Genomic DNA, 16,797 nt, shown 5'->3' with positions numbered 1-16,797 from the left:
ATCAAAAAAGTCTGTGTTGACTTTTAGTGAGTGAGAAATAACTCTTATTGTGTTAAGCCTCTGAGATTTTGGAGTTTATCGCAACAAAGGCAGGTCATCAGTCTCCTTGAATGTCACCATTGCCAGAACTGATACTGTACAGCAGAGTGAAACTTTAAAAAGTAAAAGTTTTTCCTTTGACACCCAGACACAGACCCACACACACACAAAACTAAGCATATGTAAAGCCGCATAAATCTGACTTAGCTCTGTGAATTGCACAAATGTCAACTTCTTGGTTTCATTTCTGTACTAAGCTTATAGAAGATGCTAACTTTGGGGAAGCCTGATGGGAGGATGCATGGAACCTCCCTGTACATTTTTTGGTAAATGTCTGTGTATCTATGATTATTTCAAAATGAGACTGTTAAAAAAGCTCTTTATTAAAGAGGGAAATGTATATAGCATGTTCAAGGAAAACCAAATTTGAGTATTCTTATTTCCCCATTGTGAAGATAAACATGACTTATAAAAAAGTGTGCACAACATAGAAAATGCCAAAATGAATATCATGTGTTTAACTCTTACAGTCATTCTTAATAAAAGTTTAATTCCTTAGTAAACGATGAAGCATTATTTTGATAAAGATGATTTGACAGTGATCTAATGTGATATGGTCCAAAAGCATAAACTTTGATTTGGTCAACTTCAAGAGAAAGTAGAATTTAGAAAAATAAATAAAGGAGTGGTTAACTGGCCAGCAAGTGTTAAACATTTTCCCCTTGGATTTGAACCAGATAATGCTCGCAGGCATGACACGCTCCCCTGGGCACCAGCTGCAACTTCATCCTTCCCTCCACTGCTCATGGAAGGCAGCAGAATGAAAGTGCATAACAACAACCTAACCATTAGGGCGATCATGACCACACTCTGATTTACTTCTTAACATGAATCATTTGTCAACTTGATGGACTTCTTAAAGAAATAAATAATAACACACTGTGGAAGAACTTTACCTTTTCCTGTGGTTAGATGCAATGTGTTAGGATGAGTTTCCTGGTCTGTCATGAAAGCCATGACCTGCATCTCAAGGCTTTTTGAAAGTAAGCAAATTTATGTCACTGCTGCCTCTGGAGCTGGATGTCACTGTCACCTCCTCACCAGCGTGGGTTCCACATGAAGCCTGCCTCACTGTCTGGAGAGTTGATGCCTCTGATTGCTGAAGCAAGAGTGCCTCATGCTAACTGCAAAGGAGCTGAAAGGTGATCCAGCCTTTTACCTCGGTGAAGCAAGAACTCACCGGGAGAGAAATTCCTCATCATAGAAGAAGGTTCAAGGAGCAGGGCAACCCAAAATAGTGACAAGTATCTGCTCCGCAGAACAAATACAGAGCTAACATTTTACAAAAAGGTATTTTAACTTTACAGTGGAGAATCCCAGTAAACACGATCTAGGCCAACCGATCGAGGTTAACACATGCCAGTGATAAGGCATGTGTGTGGGTATCACGCACCTGAGGACAATGGCACGTCATCTCTTCGGTAATCGTCCCCAAAACCCATAACCTGAGGTAACCATGAGAAAAGCATCAGACAAACCCAAATTCAGGAACAAAGGACCTGAACAGCAGTCCTCAAAATTGTCAAGGTATCAAAAACAAGGAAAGACTGAGAAACTGTCACAATTCAGCAGAGGCTAAGGACATCAGAGGACTAAATGTGATTGGTGTCCTGGATGGGACTTGAGAACAGAAAAGTGACATTGGGGAGAAACAAGTGAAATCTGAATAAATGGAATACATTTAAGTAAACTGAATAAACATATACTGTCAAGAACTTAGTTAATAGGAATACACCACCTTAATAAATGATGAAGCATTATTTTTAAAGATGATTTGACAATGATCTAATGTGATATGGTCTAAAAGCATAAACTTTTTGGTCAGCTCCATGAAAAACTAGAATTTAGACAAATAAATAAATGTACCACAGTAATGGGGGAAATGGGTTAGTGAGGGGTTTGTGGGAGCTTTCTATGATATCTTCATAAATTTTCTGTAAATTTAAAACTATTTGAAAATAAGAATTCATTAAAAGAAGAAACTTGCTCTAGCCAGCTAATGTTCTTAGGGACACTGGTGTGAAAATATTCTCCAGTTTTCTCTCTTACTTTCACATAAAACAGCATGACTAATACAATATTTTGAAACAGCAAGTTTATTCCCTCTTAGGTTTTTAGATTAAAAATCATTGCCATTTTTGGCTTCTTTCTATTTTAATCAAGATTGAATCAAGGTATTTAAGGCTTATAGCATTCTGTTTCTATGGCATCTCACAAATACCAACTGACCACAACAACCATTCCTTTAGATCATCTGACTTGGAAGACATTTCTTTGCTGAGTATATAATAAGATTGGACGGCAGGGGTTCAAAGTTACGTACCATGATAGAACTGGGTCTGAGACTGCTCTTGCCCCCATCAAAGGATGGGATTAGGTGGACATTTAACATGCTATTATGATGATTAAGAGGCTTACTCATAATTGTCATTGAATGGAAAGGCATCTCTTCTCCACATAGAGGTGGACTGTGGGGGATTTGCTTCAGGGATTTAATAAAGTGTTAGGAAATTTGTTCTGAACATTTTCTATAAACGTTATTATTTATAAAACCACAATGCAACCAGAATATGCTAGGTTCAAACCTGTTCTTTGATTTAGGTTCACACTCAAGAACATATCTGTGTCTGAATTCTCAGCCACTGAGAAATAACTTTATAAAAAAAAGTGTTATTTAAATCTAGTTGGCTGCTGACTCCACCAGAACTTCAAAAGAGAAGGAATTGTAAACCTTTTGGGCAGGATATGGTCTTCGTGGAAAGGTTTTTAGCAACCCTGTGATCAGAGGCACACTGCAAACAATGTCTCTGCCCAGAATGTTATACTATCTCTCTGCCAAAGCTCAAATGTTAGTTTTATGTTTATAATAATTGAAAAGGATCCAGTTATAACTTCTGGAGATACAAGAATGTTCTTTCAAGGACTCTCAAGTCATTAAAATACTTTTTCATGAAAAAAATTAAAAGCAGCAAAATGATAAGTTTTATGGGAGTATATACTTGTAAGGCTCATCAGAGCCGCACTTTTATATCTTGATGAAAATAATGCATTCAGAAATACATATCCTCAAAATATATTGGTGAGCAATTTGATTTAGAAAAGGTCTCTGCCAATGGTTCAATTGAAAGCTACTGAACAACTTGTCAGAAACTACCCATAAAGATTCTTGGATATTGTTACGCTACTTTATAAGTGGACTTCATCATAGGGTATAGGCAACTCTGGACCAAAACTTGATATTCTAAGCTGTTTATTATAGTTACATGATCACCTTATTGCTTCTTTACTACCATTCCTCCTTTGGGAACATTTCATCCCATCACTTAATCAAGTGAGATTTCTTTTTCTTACTGCTCTTTCTCTTCATCCTAATATTTGGACTATGGAAGGTCATATATAATGACCCCAGAAGAGTATTTTACAGGATTCAGGATTAAAAGGTAGAATGACTTTAAACATATCCACACTGTCTTTTGGTGAATCTACACATTTACGTGCAATGACTCATATATGACTGCAAATAAAGTGCAGACAAAATGGATGCTGTATATATGTGTATAAGAGGATGTAAACTTCCTGTAAACATGCTTGATTCTAAATTACTTTGTGTCTCCAAAATCATCCAATTCATGCCTTGCACTATTAAAAGATCGACATATATTTGTTGATCAATAAATGATTAGAGTCTGGGTAATCTCTTTTCTATATTTGTTTAGTGTTATTGTCAATTTTTATAGCCAGGATTGATTCTGTGCAAAGGCACAATTTAGGGTGCAATTTAACCCCAAGCATTTGGGGGTAACAAATATCTCAGGGTTGTAATCTCATTTAAAATTCAAACTTTGTTATCTATCTATCTATCTATCTATCTATCTATCTATCTATCTATCTAATCTATCTATCTATCTATCTACTATCTGTCTATCACAATTTTAGTCCACTTGAAAAGGAGGAAGTGACTTTGTTCCTGAGTGGATGTGGCATGTAGTAAATGAACTTTGCTGGATAAATATAATGGGCAAGATATGGCCAGAGGGCAATAGATGGAAAGGACAATATAATATAGGATTCTTAGCAACAGCTGAAGACATTACATTCCTGAAAATGGGGGGATCTTTAAGAAGTAATGAAGTGTCTCGGAAGAAAAACTGGCAGTTTCAGAATTCTAAAGGTGGTCATAGTTGTGACTCCATATCAAATACAATCATGATTCCTAGCAGGCCTTACTCTAGGCTTTGATTTTACATTTTATGCTGTACTTTATTCTGTAATTTGGCATAGACAAGAGCTCAATCTTCTGTGTTAGCTTCTACCATGCATTTAAAGCCCTTACATCCCAACATAACTGATAAATTTACCTACCAAAGCCTAATAGTGGTGATTTTAGTGGTTTAGGTGTCGAAGGCTGTGGCTTGACAGTTAGCACTGTGCTCTGCATGTCTTTTCATTTCAGGACTCATGCGAAAGGAGCACATCCTATGTAAGAAATGGCAAAGTTGAAGAGAATTAGTAGATATTTATAATGCTTCCTAAAGCCTTTGTTCAGACACTCCATACATCATGTATGCTCATATTTCATGATTGAAAAAGGAGAAGGGTTAAGTGCCCTGAGTTCTTAACTCCTTCCTTCATTCCCTTTCAACTTCCACTTCCACTTTCAACTATAGAAGCTTTTTCTACGTGTGGTCATTTGGAATTTTATTTACCCCAGAAAGCCATGTTCTTAAAGCTAATTCATTGGGTGTACAACTACTGTATTTAGGGAGCCTTTTGAGGAGGTCACTTCAGTTAAGGTATGGCCCAGGGTGAGCCTTAGTCCACTTACTAGAGTCCTTTATAAGGTAATGAAATTCAAACAAGAGAGAAAACCATGGAAGAAAGGTGGAAACACAAAACCTGGGAGGGGAGGGAGATACAAGCAGATCCCACCATGCGCCACACCAGGTGTCAGAGGACCCAAGGAATGTTGGCAGCTGGTCTTTGGGAAGAAAATATTGCCTTGTTAATGTTTTGTTTTTTTTTTTCTTTTACATGGGCAGGCACCGGGAAACGAACCTGGGTCCTCTGGCATGGCAGGTAAGCATTCTTGCCTGCTGAGCCACCGTGGCCCCTTGTTAATTTTTTGACTGGACATTCCCACTGCCTCAAACTATAAGCTAATTAACTCCTCTTGTTAAAAAAACAACTCACCCATTTCATGGTATCTGCTTTCAGCAGCCTGAGACTAAAATGCTATGTTTCCTGTGGCAATATTTTTCATAAAATTAAGTTATTTAAAAAGGATTCCATCGTCTTAAACACTTTAGAAAATCATAGTGTTGAACACTGTATAATGCTGCCATTGTTTCATTACTGAAGAAAAGAACTGATTCATATTTTAACTTGAATAAAAACATAGTACCTAGATTCTGCTGTAATCATAATTTGGTTTGCTTTATGTGGTACATTATGAATCAAAATATACTACAGGCTTCCAATTCTAGGAGGCAGTATGAGGTGAATCACAGGCCCACTCCCCCAATCACCCAATTACAACCAGTGTAAATGATGAAAAAGAAATGTTTAAAGTTTCTTGAAATTGCCTAGAGATCACATAGAAATTTAAAAAAACATTTATTCAAGGAAATCTACTAAAGCTTGGTAAGAACAGTGAGAGTCTGTGGCACATGAACCATGACCTGTGCCTTCCCCACCACCAGTTCAGCTTAAAAGAAGCTGCAGTCCAATGGGTGTCACCATAAAAAAGGGTATTCAATCTCCTTTCAATTCCTAGTCAAGGGCTATAATAGCTCATTGAGAAGATGAGCTCAACAGAATTTCTCTTCTCCTCCAACTTAGACTTGCCGAGGCTAAATTCCTGGTTAGCCCTTCCAGGAGGTCAGGGGCTTCCTTCTTCCACTCAGGTCCTTCTCATAAGGCAGAGCCCCTACCCTAGCACAGAAAGCTCAGAATACTAGGACCCTGATCACCAATACTACAGCAGGTTTGTATGGCAGGTTGGTATGCTGGAATAGACAAGACAAGAAGACAAGAGGCTACTGACCCTGCCCAGCACTGGGAACAGCAGCTCAGATTTTGCCTAGAGGGCGAGGCATCTCTAAAAACAGATATCTAAAAAGCTCTTCATAAAGAAACTGAACATGCTTGAAATAGAATGCAAGAAAGTTCACATATAAGGAAGAATTTTAAAAACAGTGAGGAGTTTGATAGTAAACAAATAAAAACAGACTACTAGTTATCCTGGATGAGGAGCAACAAGCCAAGCCAAAGGCCAGCTTGTTAAACAAAGAGAACTAAGGAAAAGGATATCTAGGAAGCTCCCTCCCAGGGTCAGGACAAACTTCAAAGGCTGGCTTTAAAAACTATCCCTGTCTGAATTTAATTGGATCAAACTGTGGAGCAATTTAAACTACAGGATATTGTTGAAAACGATAAATTGACCAACTGGCAACTACTGAAGTTTAACAGCTCTGTGTGATACCACATAAGACAGACAGTTTAACATAGTGATCTTGGAAAGAGACATTTAAGAAGTTCTGTTAAGACATTCCAAGGTGAGTGTGAGCATGCCAAAGTCTCTTACCTTTGAGAAGGAAAATCAAAGCCTTCACATTGTTGGGGAGATAGACTTCATTAAAGATAATCTAGCCTAGAAACTAAATAAATAAGCAAAGAATGACAAAAGTTGTCGCTGGAGAGGAGGAAAGGGATCAGCAACCAAAGTTACTATATTACTTAAAATGTTCAGTTTTCAAGGAAAGACTACAAGGTATGGAAATATACAGGAAAGATTTATAAATAAACAGAGGGAATAGTAGGGAAAAGAAACTGCCATTGAAAGTCACGGACATTGGATTTAATAGTTAGAAACTTTAAAGCTGACATTATAAATATGTTCAAAGAATTAGAGAAATTAATGGTTAAGAAGTACAGGAAGGTATGATGACAATGTCTATCAAATAGAGAATATCAATAAAAGCTAGAAATTATAAAAAGAAAAAAAACTAAATTCTGGAGTTGAAAAGTACAATAACATAAATAGATGGTTCACTAGAGAAGCTCAACAGTAAATTTGAACTAGTAGAAGAAAGTCAGCAGACTAGAGGATAGATTAATTGATATTATGCAATCTTAAAAACAGAAAGAAAAATGAATGAAGGAAATTGAATAAACCCCCGGAGAAATGGGGAACACCATTAAGTACACTAACATGTATATAACAGAAACCCTAGAATGAAAGAAGGGAAAGGGACAGAAAGAATATTTGAAGAAATACTAGTCAAAACCTTCCTAAATTCAAGAAAAGACAGGAATTTTACTTCAAAATTAACAAACTCCAGGTAGAATAAACATAAAAGCTCAATACCCAGATATGTTATACAACAAAAAAGCTGAAAGGCAAAGGCAAAGAAAAATCTTAAAAACAAGCGAATATTGAGTCATCATTTATAAAAGAATTTCAACTGATTTAACATTTGGCTTCTCATGAGCAAAAAAACAGTATAACTATATGTTCAAAGTGCTAAAAGAAAAAAGATGTCAATCAAGAATCTACAGCAGCAAATCAATCTTTAAAAGATGAAGTGAAATAAAGACCTTACTGGATAAACAAAACCAGAATTTGTTGCTAGAAGACCTGCCTTATGAGAAACATTAAAGGCTGAAAGCAAATTGTCCCAGATGGTAATTTAAATTCACAAACATACACACACATGGAGGGGTAAAGTTAATCAAGTAATTACAAAAAAGAATAAAAATGCATATTTCTTCTCCTTTCCTCCCTTAACTAACAGTAGTATAAAACAATATGTATACAATAATTGGGTCTATAATATCTCGAAATGTCATAGATTTGACAATAACAGCACTAAGGAAGTAGATGGAAGCAAAATTGTATTGGAGTAAGGAAATAACACCAGACAGTAATTCAAATTTATAATAGCAAATGAAGAGAATCATACATTTCAATTATAAGGTTAATATAACAAATTCCATCCTTTAATCGGCTTCTTTAATAGAAATACAATTACATAGAGTAATAATAATAGCAAGGTATTGTTAGGTTTGTAATGTATAGCAATGTAATATATAAAACAATGGTAGCACAAAAGGGAGAAGAGAGCAAAGAGCTATAGAGTAACATTTCTATATCTCTCTGGAATTAAGTTAGTATAAATATGAAGTAGATTCTGACCATATAAAATGTATGTGGTAAGCCTTGTAGTGACCAATAAGAAAATAACTAAAATATATACTGAAAAACAATTAAAGGAATTAAAATTCTGCACTAGAAAATGTTCAGTTAATGCAAAAGAAAGCAGCATATGAGGAATAGAGGAACAGAAAGATGTGATATCTGGAAAACAAAAAAAAATGGCAGGCATAAATGTTTTATGTAAATTCTTTATCAAATTCTCTATTTGATAAGACAAATCTAGTTTGGTGTAAATCAAGTTAGATCAATAATAACAGTAAATGTTAATTAAACAATCAATTCAAAAGCAGAGATTCAGATTGAATGAAAAATAAAAGATTCAACTATTTTCTGTCTATAGGAGACTCTTTAGATTCAATGATACAAATAGGTTTAAAGTACAAGGACAGAAAAAGATATATAATGCAAACAGTAGCCATCAGAAACCTGGAGTGGATATATTAAAATATGTAAAAAAAAATATTACTAGAGATAAAGAGGGAAACTTTATAATGATAAAAGGGCTAATCCATCAGGAAGATATAATTAGTATTAATATATATGTGCCTAAAAACAGAGCTCCAAAATACATGAAGCAAAACTGATAAACTTAAGGGGAGAAATAAGTAATTTAACAATAATACTTGGAAGCACCAATACCCCACTTTCAACAATGGATAGTTAGAACTAGAGAGAACATTGACCAAGAAGATTTGAACATTAAAAACCAATGAGACCTAAAAGACATCTATAAAACACTTCACAAAACTACAGTAGGATACATTCTTCTCTAGAGTACATGGAATGTTCTCCAAGATAAGCCATGCACTGGTATATGTGTAAAACAAATCTTGATCAATTAAAAAGGATTGAACTTGTACAAAGTATGCACTCTGATCACATGGGTGTTAAATTAGAAATTAATAACAGAAAGAAACTGAGAAATACACAAATCTGTGCAAATTAGATAACACATTTGAATCAACTAAAGGGGCAAAGAAGAAACCAAAAGAGAAATTAGAAAATACTTTGAGATTAATGAAAATAAAATACAACATACAAAAATTAATGCACTGCACCTCTAAAAGACTATTTAAAGGAAAAATTGTACATGTATGTGGACATTGAAAAATAAGATTTCAAATCTATAATCTTGATGCTTTTAATACTGGAATAAGAAGAACAAACTAAATCTAAGGCAAGTGGAAAGAGAGACATAATGAGAATTAGAGCAGAAATTAATGACAGACAGTAGGAAAACGATGGTGAAAAATCAATGAAACTAAAAGTTAGTCTTTGAATAGAGCAGCAAAATTTACAAATCTGTTGAAGGAAATAAAGAGAAAAGATTCAGATTATTAAAATCAAGTATGAAAGAGGACACAATAATATTAACCTTACAGAAATTAAAGGATTATAAGGGAATACTGTGAACAACTGTATAGCAACAAATTAGATAACTTACATGAAATGGGCAAATTCTTAGAAAGACACAAACTATCAAAGTTTGGTCAACAAGAAATAGAAAATCTGAATCGGCCTTTTACCAAGTAAGGAGATTAAACTAGTAATTTAAAAATACTCACAAGGAAAAGTCCAGGCCCAGATGGGCTCATTGGTAAATTCCACCAAACATTTAAAGATTAATTTATACTGCTTATTCACAAACTTGTCAAAGAATAGAAGAGAAGGTAACATTTCCCAATTCATTCTATAATCTCGGTATTACTTTGATATCAAAACAATATAAAGACATAACCAAAAAAATAAAACTAATATATTTTATGGACATTCAAAAATCCTCAATAAAATGTTCCCAAATCAAATACAGCAATATATAAATATATAGAAAGTGAAATTTATCTTTCTTGTCCAAGTGAGATTTAACCTAAGAATGCAAGGTTAGTTTAACATATGAAAGCAATTACTGTAATACATTGTATTAATAGAATAAAGGGCAAAACCCACATCATTAGCTCAATAGATGCAGAGAAGCATTTGACAAGATTCAACACCCCTTCATGATAAAAACCCACAACAAATTAGAAAGAGAAGAGAACTTCCTCAATATAGTTAAAAGCATTTATGAAAAACCCTCAACTAACAACACACATGAAAGTCTGAATGCTTTCCCCCTAAAATGAGAAACAAGACAAGGATGGCCACTCTTGCTTCTTCTATTCAATGTTGTACTGGAGTCTCTAGCCAGGACAATCAGGCAAGAATTTGAAGTAAAAGGAAATGAAGGAAAAAACAAAGCTATCACTATCTGTAGATGCCCTGATCCTGTATATAAAACATCCCAAGAAATTCACTAAAATCTATTTGAAATAACAACCAAATCAGCAAAGTTGCAAGATAAAAGTTGAATATGAAAAAGTCAATTGTATTTTCATACAGCATCACTGAATGAAATGAAAATTAAATTGAGAAAATAAGTTTATTTGCAATAGTATCATAAAGGAAAAATACTTGGAAATAAATTCAGCCAAGGAGCTGCAAGACTTGCACACTGAAAGTCATAAAACATCGTTGAAAGAAATTAAAGTTAAAACAAATGGACAGAAATCTCCCGTCTACGTAAAGGAATACTTAGTATTGTTAAGATGGAAATATTTCCCAAACTGATCTGCAGAATCATTGAAATCACTATCATAAATCCAACTGTCTTTTCTTTACAGAAACCAACCAGCTGGTCCTAAAATTCATATGGAAATGTGAAGAAACAGGAATAGCTGAAACAATCTTGAAAAAAGAGCAAGATTAGAGGACTCACATTTGCAGATTTTAAAATTTAATACAGGGTGGGCCATGGGGGCCAGCAGGCAGAGTTCTCTCCTGCCATGCCAGAGACCTGGTTTCAATTCTGGGGCCTGTCCATGGAAAAAAACAATTAATACAAAGCTACAGTAATCAAAGCAGTGTGGTATTAGATAAAGATTTCTATATGGGTGTATGTGTACGTAAATTTCTGCTTGCGAAAGAAATCTCATATTTACTGACTCTATAGAAAACTATTATTTCTTTATTTATTCCTAGTCTTTATTTCCTAAGCTTTCCTCCTTTAAGTTCTCATATTTGTAGAAATATTATTCTCCTCTTCATTTGACAATAGACCTGTTAGCTTAGATGTTTTAAAATGAGTAAATTATAATGCTTTTAAAATATTGCAATTGATATACTATCCAATCTGTGTTGTCATGGAGACTAATAGAACTTCACCATCAATATGCTTACCTAAACTTGAAAGGCAATTCACTGAGATATGTACCTTAAAACTACCTGTTTGAAGGAGATTTTTGAATGAAAATAATGGCTAAACCATATTCTTTCCTACAAAGTGTCAAAAGAAAGATATTATTGAAAATGAGCCTTGCTACTGAGGAAAAGCTAAATTCTGAAATTACTCTTAAAATTGTTTTCAAATTTCACCTTCATCCGTAAAAGGCAAGAGAGCATATATAAATACACACCATAATCTGTTGATCAATGAGGCAACTAAGTTATAGTCCTCTCAGAGAAACAATTTACGTAGTCTTTGGCAGTTGATAGTTCTAATGAGACACTGCAATTTCGGAAGTCTGCATCACATAATTTTCTCCTGGAGTGATAAACACATTCTGATTACATTTCATCTTGGATCTGTAAGATAGTATTGATGATTGCAAGCCTTTGCTTGTGGTTTGAGAGCCCTCTGGCACTATGAACCTAATCTGGGATCATTCTCCCAGCTTAGTTTAAATGACTCAATTTGAATGGTTTACCTTATTAGGTAAAATGGTTAAAAACAAATCCAACCTCAGCATTCCAAATGAATGAAGTTATCCTATTAACTTGTATATAGAAATATCTTTTTTTTTTAAAAAAGACCAAATCTGAGCACAGCTTTCTCTGAAAATATAGTTTGAATATTGCGTAGGTTAATATCAGTAACTGTTAATATCTAATTCTGTGAGTGTATTTTAAAGTATACAAAAGCACATAGTTTAGAAATGCTAAAGCACAACCCTTACTTAAAGAGACAGGATTCAATGAATAAAGGTCTTATACTCCAAAGTCTGCCCAAGCCAAGGTGAGAGGTATCTGGTACCTGGAAATTCAGATGAGGATAATATAGCTCCTCAACTTTTTTTTTTAATTTTTTTTATTGATTTATGAAACATAACCACATACAAATACAAACATTCTTACCATATGATCATTTCATTCTTGTTATATAATCAATAACTATCATCATCACATAGTTGTATATTCATCATCATGATAATTTCTTAGAATATTTGAATCAATTCAGAAAAAGTAATAAAAAGAAAACAGAAAATAAATACATAAATAAATAAAAATTTAAAAAGAAAACAGAAAAAAATTCATACATACCATATCCCTTTTGAAACTTTTAAATTTTTTTGTATGTGTGGCGGGGATCACATTTCATTCTTTTTTCCATGTGAGTATGCCCTTCTTGCAGCACCATTTGTTGAATTTTTGTTTGTTTGGTTTTTCATTTGTTTGTTTGCTTGTTTGCGAAGTACATGGAACAAACTACCCTTGTCCCCCCCTTGAATGAAATTTTAAGATAAATTTGTAGAAGAGAATAGAACATATCTATGTATAACTAATTAAGCTTTTACAAATTATCTAGAGCTAAACTTATATGAAACCCAAGAAATGTCAAACATCAAGTAAAAAACCATTCGATATCGCCATATTAGAATCTGCAAGGAAAAAACTCTATGAGACCAGTGCCTACATCTGCCTTCATCAACAGCAAAGTAAGCATTTTGAATAAATAAGAGCTTGAGCTGTACAAGATAAGCCATTAGTGTGAGATAAATAAACAGATACGAGATCATAAAGTCCTCCAATAAGAATATTGACTCAGATATAGCTTACAGGTCCCCATGACAAAATTTTGATATTGTTAAGCATGAAATTTTCTGGCATCTATATTCTTGCTCACTGGGGTATTCCTTTTATTGGCTGGATGAAAATAGGAAAAATTACAACTACTCTCTGGCACACATACATCCTCACGTATACTCCAACCATATGTGCTTTTTAACACAATATATTGACATAGTTTTCAGATTAGAATGGCACATGGTACTTAAAGCCACGGTGAATGGTTCACATAAACGTCTGTGGAATATGAATAATGCAAGAACAGAAACATATATTGCTTCCAAAAAGAGACAATGGTCTTAACTAAGAGGTTTTCATGGGTTTCTTGTGTGAAAGATTTAGAAATAAATACCAGATGCTCAATTATGAAAATGTCATTCCATAGTAAACTGTAGTAACTCTTCCCCCAAAAGAGAGGTGTCTAATTTTTTAATTAATCAGAATTCTCATATATTTTCAGGTTAAAGAAAGACACTGTGTTGCTCTAGATAGATGCCAGAAGTAAATTATCAACTCTGACAATTGTGGTCATGATTCTGGCACCCAGAGTTAGAAAATCCAGAAAGGAGTATTCCAACAGAATGACAATTTATTTAGGCTTACTTCTGACTAGAGACAAGATCACTGAAAAGTTGATAAAATAATGATAGTTATTTTTATTGAATTCTTACTAAGTTTCAGACACTAAGTGCTACCTCTTAGCTCATTTAAATGTGTTAAATGATTTAGATATTATTATTATTTTCAGTTTACAGATAAAGATAGTGAAATACAGAATGGTTATAGGACAATGAAAATGGGATGACATTCTAGACTATGCATAAAAGGAATTTTCTTTCTAAAGCAGTTCAACTTCTAGTTTTCTGTATTGGCTAGTGAAAATGCTTAGAAAACGTTGTTGTTGTACTTTTATAAGTTGATAACTAGTTAAGATGAAATAATTCTAACAGTGACTTAGTGATCTCAAGTAGATAGAATTTCTATCCTGCTGACCTCATATGATTTCTATAAGTTACTAAATATGAAAGGTTCTTTTTAAGGTATGCAGATATGAGAACAATTAATTCTAGATGTAAAACCTCTGATGATATCATGTAAATGAGTTTATACTGATTTAAAATACAAAACCTAACTTTATTTCTATATTACACATACATTAGATCACTGGCTTATCATTTAAAATTTTTATCATATAATACAGTATGTTTTAGGCCTGGAAGTATCTTGGAACTTGTAACATCCAGGATGAGCTCAAACAAAATGTTCAAAGGAAGAAGCCCAGGAATTAGATTTTTTAACAAACTCCTTAGGTAATTCTTACAATTCTTAGGTCTGTGAACACCTAATTATCTACCATCCATGAATTCTCACAAGCTTAATCATTCATATTTTTCAAATCCTATTCCCTTCTTTACTAAATATTGCCTGTCTCTTTTCATTAATAATTTCTGAACTAGTAAAGAAGTGGCTGTCCCAACCATTAGGTCTAATTGAACGAATTACTTACCCTATCTGTGCCTCAATTTCCCCTTTCGAAAGAGTGGTGAAAACACCTGCATTTGTGAGGATTAAATGAATTAATAGATAAAAAGTATTTAGAATTGTGGCATGATGATTCTCCAACCGCAAAGCTAGGTACTGATAAGGAACTCAATATAAAGTTATGGAATAAATTAACCTACTGATATCTTTATCAACAATTCCAAATAAAAGATACCAGAAATATGGATTTTAACACAATGCCTCCACAGTTTTACTTAGTTTGAAATTCTTTTTTTTTTTCTTTAACATAAAAGAGTCTGGCTCTGTTCTTGCCAAGCCTGTCTCCTTGATAGATTGGTCCTCAGCCCAGCTCAGGGTTTCTCATCCTACATCAACCTGGACGTCTGAAATTGTGTACATCAAACTTCGGAAGAGATCTTAAAAAGACAGTAATGAATGTATTTTAAAGCAGCTCTGGGAAAGTCTGTCAATGATGACAGTAACTTATAAATCTGTCAAATCAGATTAAACTGGAACAAAAACTCTGAATACAATACAATGAAATATGTTGGCTTCCAGATGTACAAACTCTCACATAGAGAAGCATGTCAAGACTACAGACAGAAAAGCATTAAGGGAGATTCAGAGCTAGTTCTAGAGCAAAATTTATTATACAGAATTTAATTAAGTGCAAATTTCGGAAAACATAAAGATTCATTTTACACAGTTATATGACTAGCTACTTTCAAAATACTGAAGATTTTAAGTTTACCTTAAAAATTCATTTTTATCAAAAGGGAGATAGATCTTACTCTTCACTGATACCAAGAATCCCATTAGATTATAGAGTATATATCATAAAAAACACGTATATTTGGGAAGGAAAATGATGTATTTTAAGGACTGAGATTTCCTGACTACTTCCAATTCTGTACACCACAATATTTAAAAAAGCATTTTTAAGTGGTGTCATTCACAGGGTATGTGCTTCCTCCAAAGGGTCCTATGAACAGAGAAGTCTGGGAACTGACACTTGCTATTTATCCTCCATTGGATAATTATAATAGACATTTGTATGTTAAAGTTTCTGAGAATTCTTTCTATAAAATAATTTGTTCAATTTTGTTTAACTCAAGTTTTCAAAACATATTTAACTATAGACGCCTTTTTCATTTTCAAGCACCTGCTAAACTATATTGACCATGCATGGACACTGAAGAAGACAAATATGAAAATATAATTTTACTGGGAAAGAGTTCTTCATGCAAAAACCCAACTTCACCAACAGACTAGAAGGAGTAGCCTTAAAAGAGTTTTGAAAATACTCTAATTGTTTAAGTGACTTAAGGAAAAAGATACTCAGAAGATTGTACCTTCATAAGAAAAGCAAACATTTTAGCTTTATGTTTTAATTTTGGTAACTATTTTTCCAATAAAAATACTATCTTCTCCATAATAATACTTTATTAGAATTCTTCATTTTTATTTTAGCTTTGGATATAGCCTCATACAGGTGACTTCAGCCTGTTAAGTCAATCCCAAAATTTAGGAAAACATATAATGAATTAGTTGGGAAAATGTAGACTAAACAAAATGATTATAATAGAATCATCACTTTCAGCTACTAACTTTTGCATTATGTAGGAAATAAACAAACATAAAATCATAGACTATATTTATGAACTATCTAAATGAAACAAATGATCAGTGAAATTTTGATACATCTAAATATGGTTATAGTTCATATAAATAGGCTACATAGATTTTTAAACTAAATTTTGTATTTTACAACATATAATAAAATACAATTTTAGAGATGTAAGGAATGTTAGAAACTTTGTTTTGAGCTCATATTACTTATAAAAATGGTCTAAAGTGATAAAGAATATTAAAATAATTGGAACTTCTCTAATAAAAATAATTAATTAATTTAAAAAGAAATATAAGTACCAAAATTCAATAAGTGCCAAGTTGTTACCTAAATGCAACCATTAATAATATATTGAACAATATAGAAACATTAAATAAATGTGCTTACTGCAAATGAAAAGAACAACAGAAACTAATCCACAGTGGTTGGCCTTTCCATTATCGACATCCATTACTCACCATTGGTTACA

Source organism: Tamandua tetradactyla, chromosome 5 (genome assembly GCF_023851605.1).
Source record: "Tamandua tetradactyla isolate mTamTet1 chromosome 5, mTamTet1.pri, whole genome shotgun sequence".
NCBI classification, from domain to species: Eukaryota; Metazoa; Chordata; class Mammalia; order Pilosa; family Myrmecophagidae; genus Tamandua; species Tamandua tetradactyla.
Note: the sequence above shows the minus strand (reverse complement) of the source record.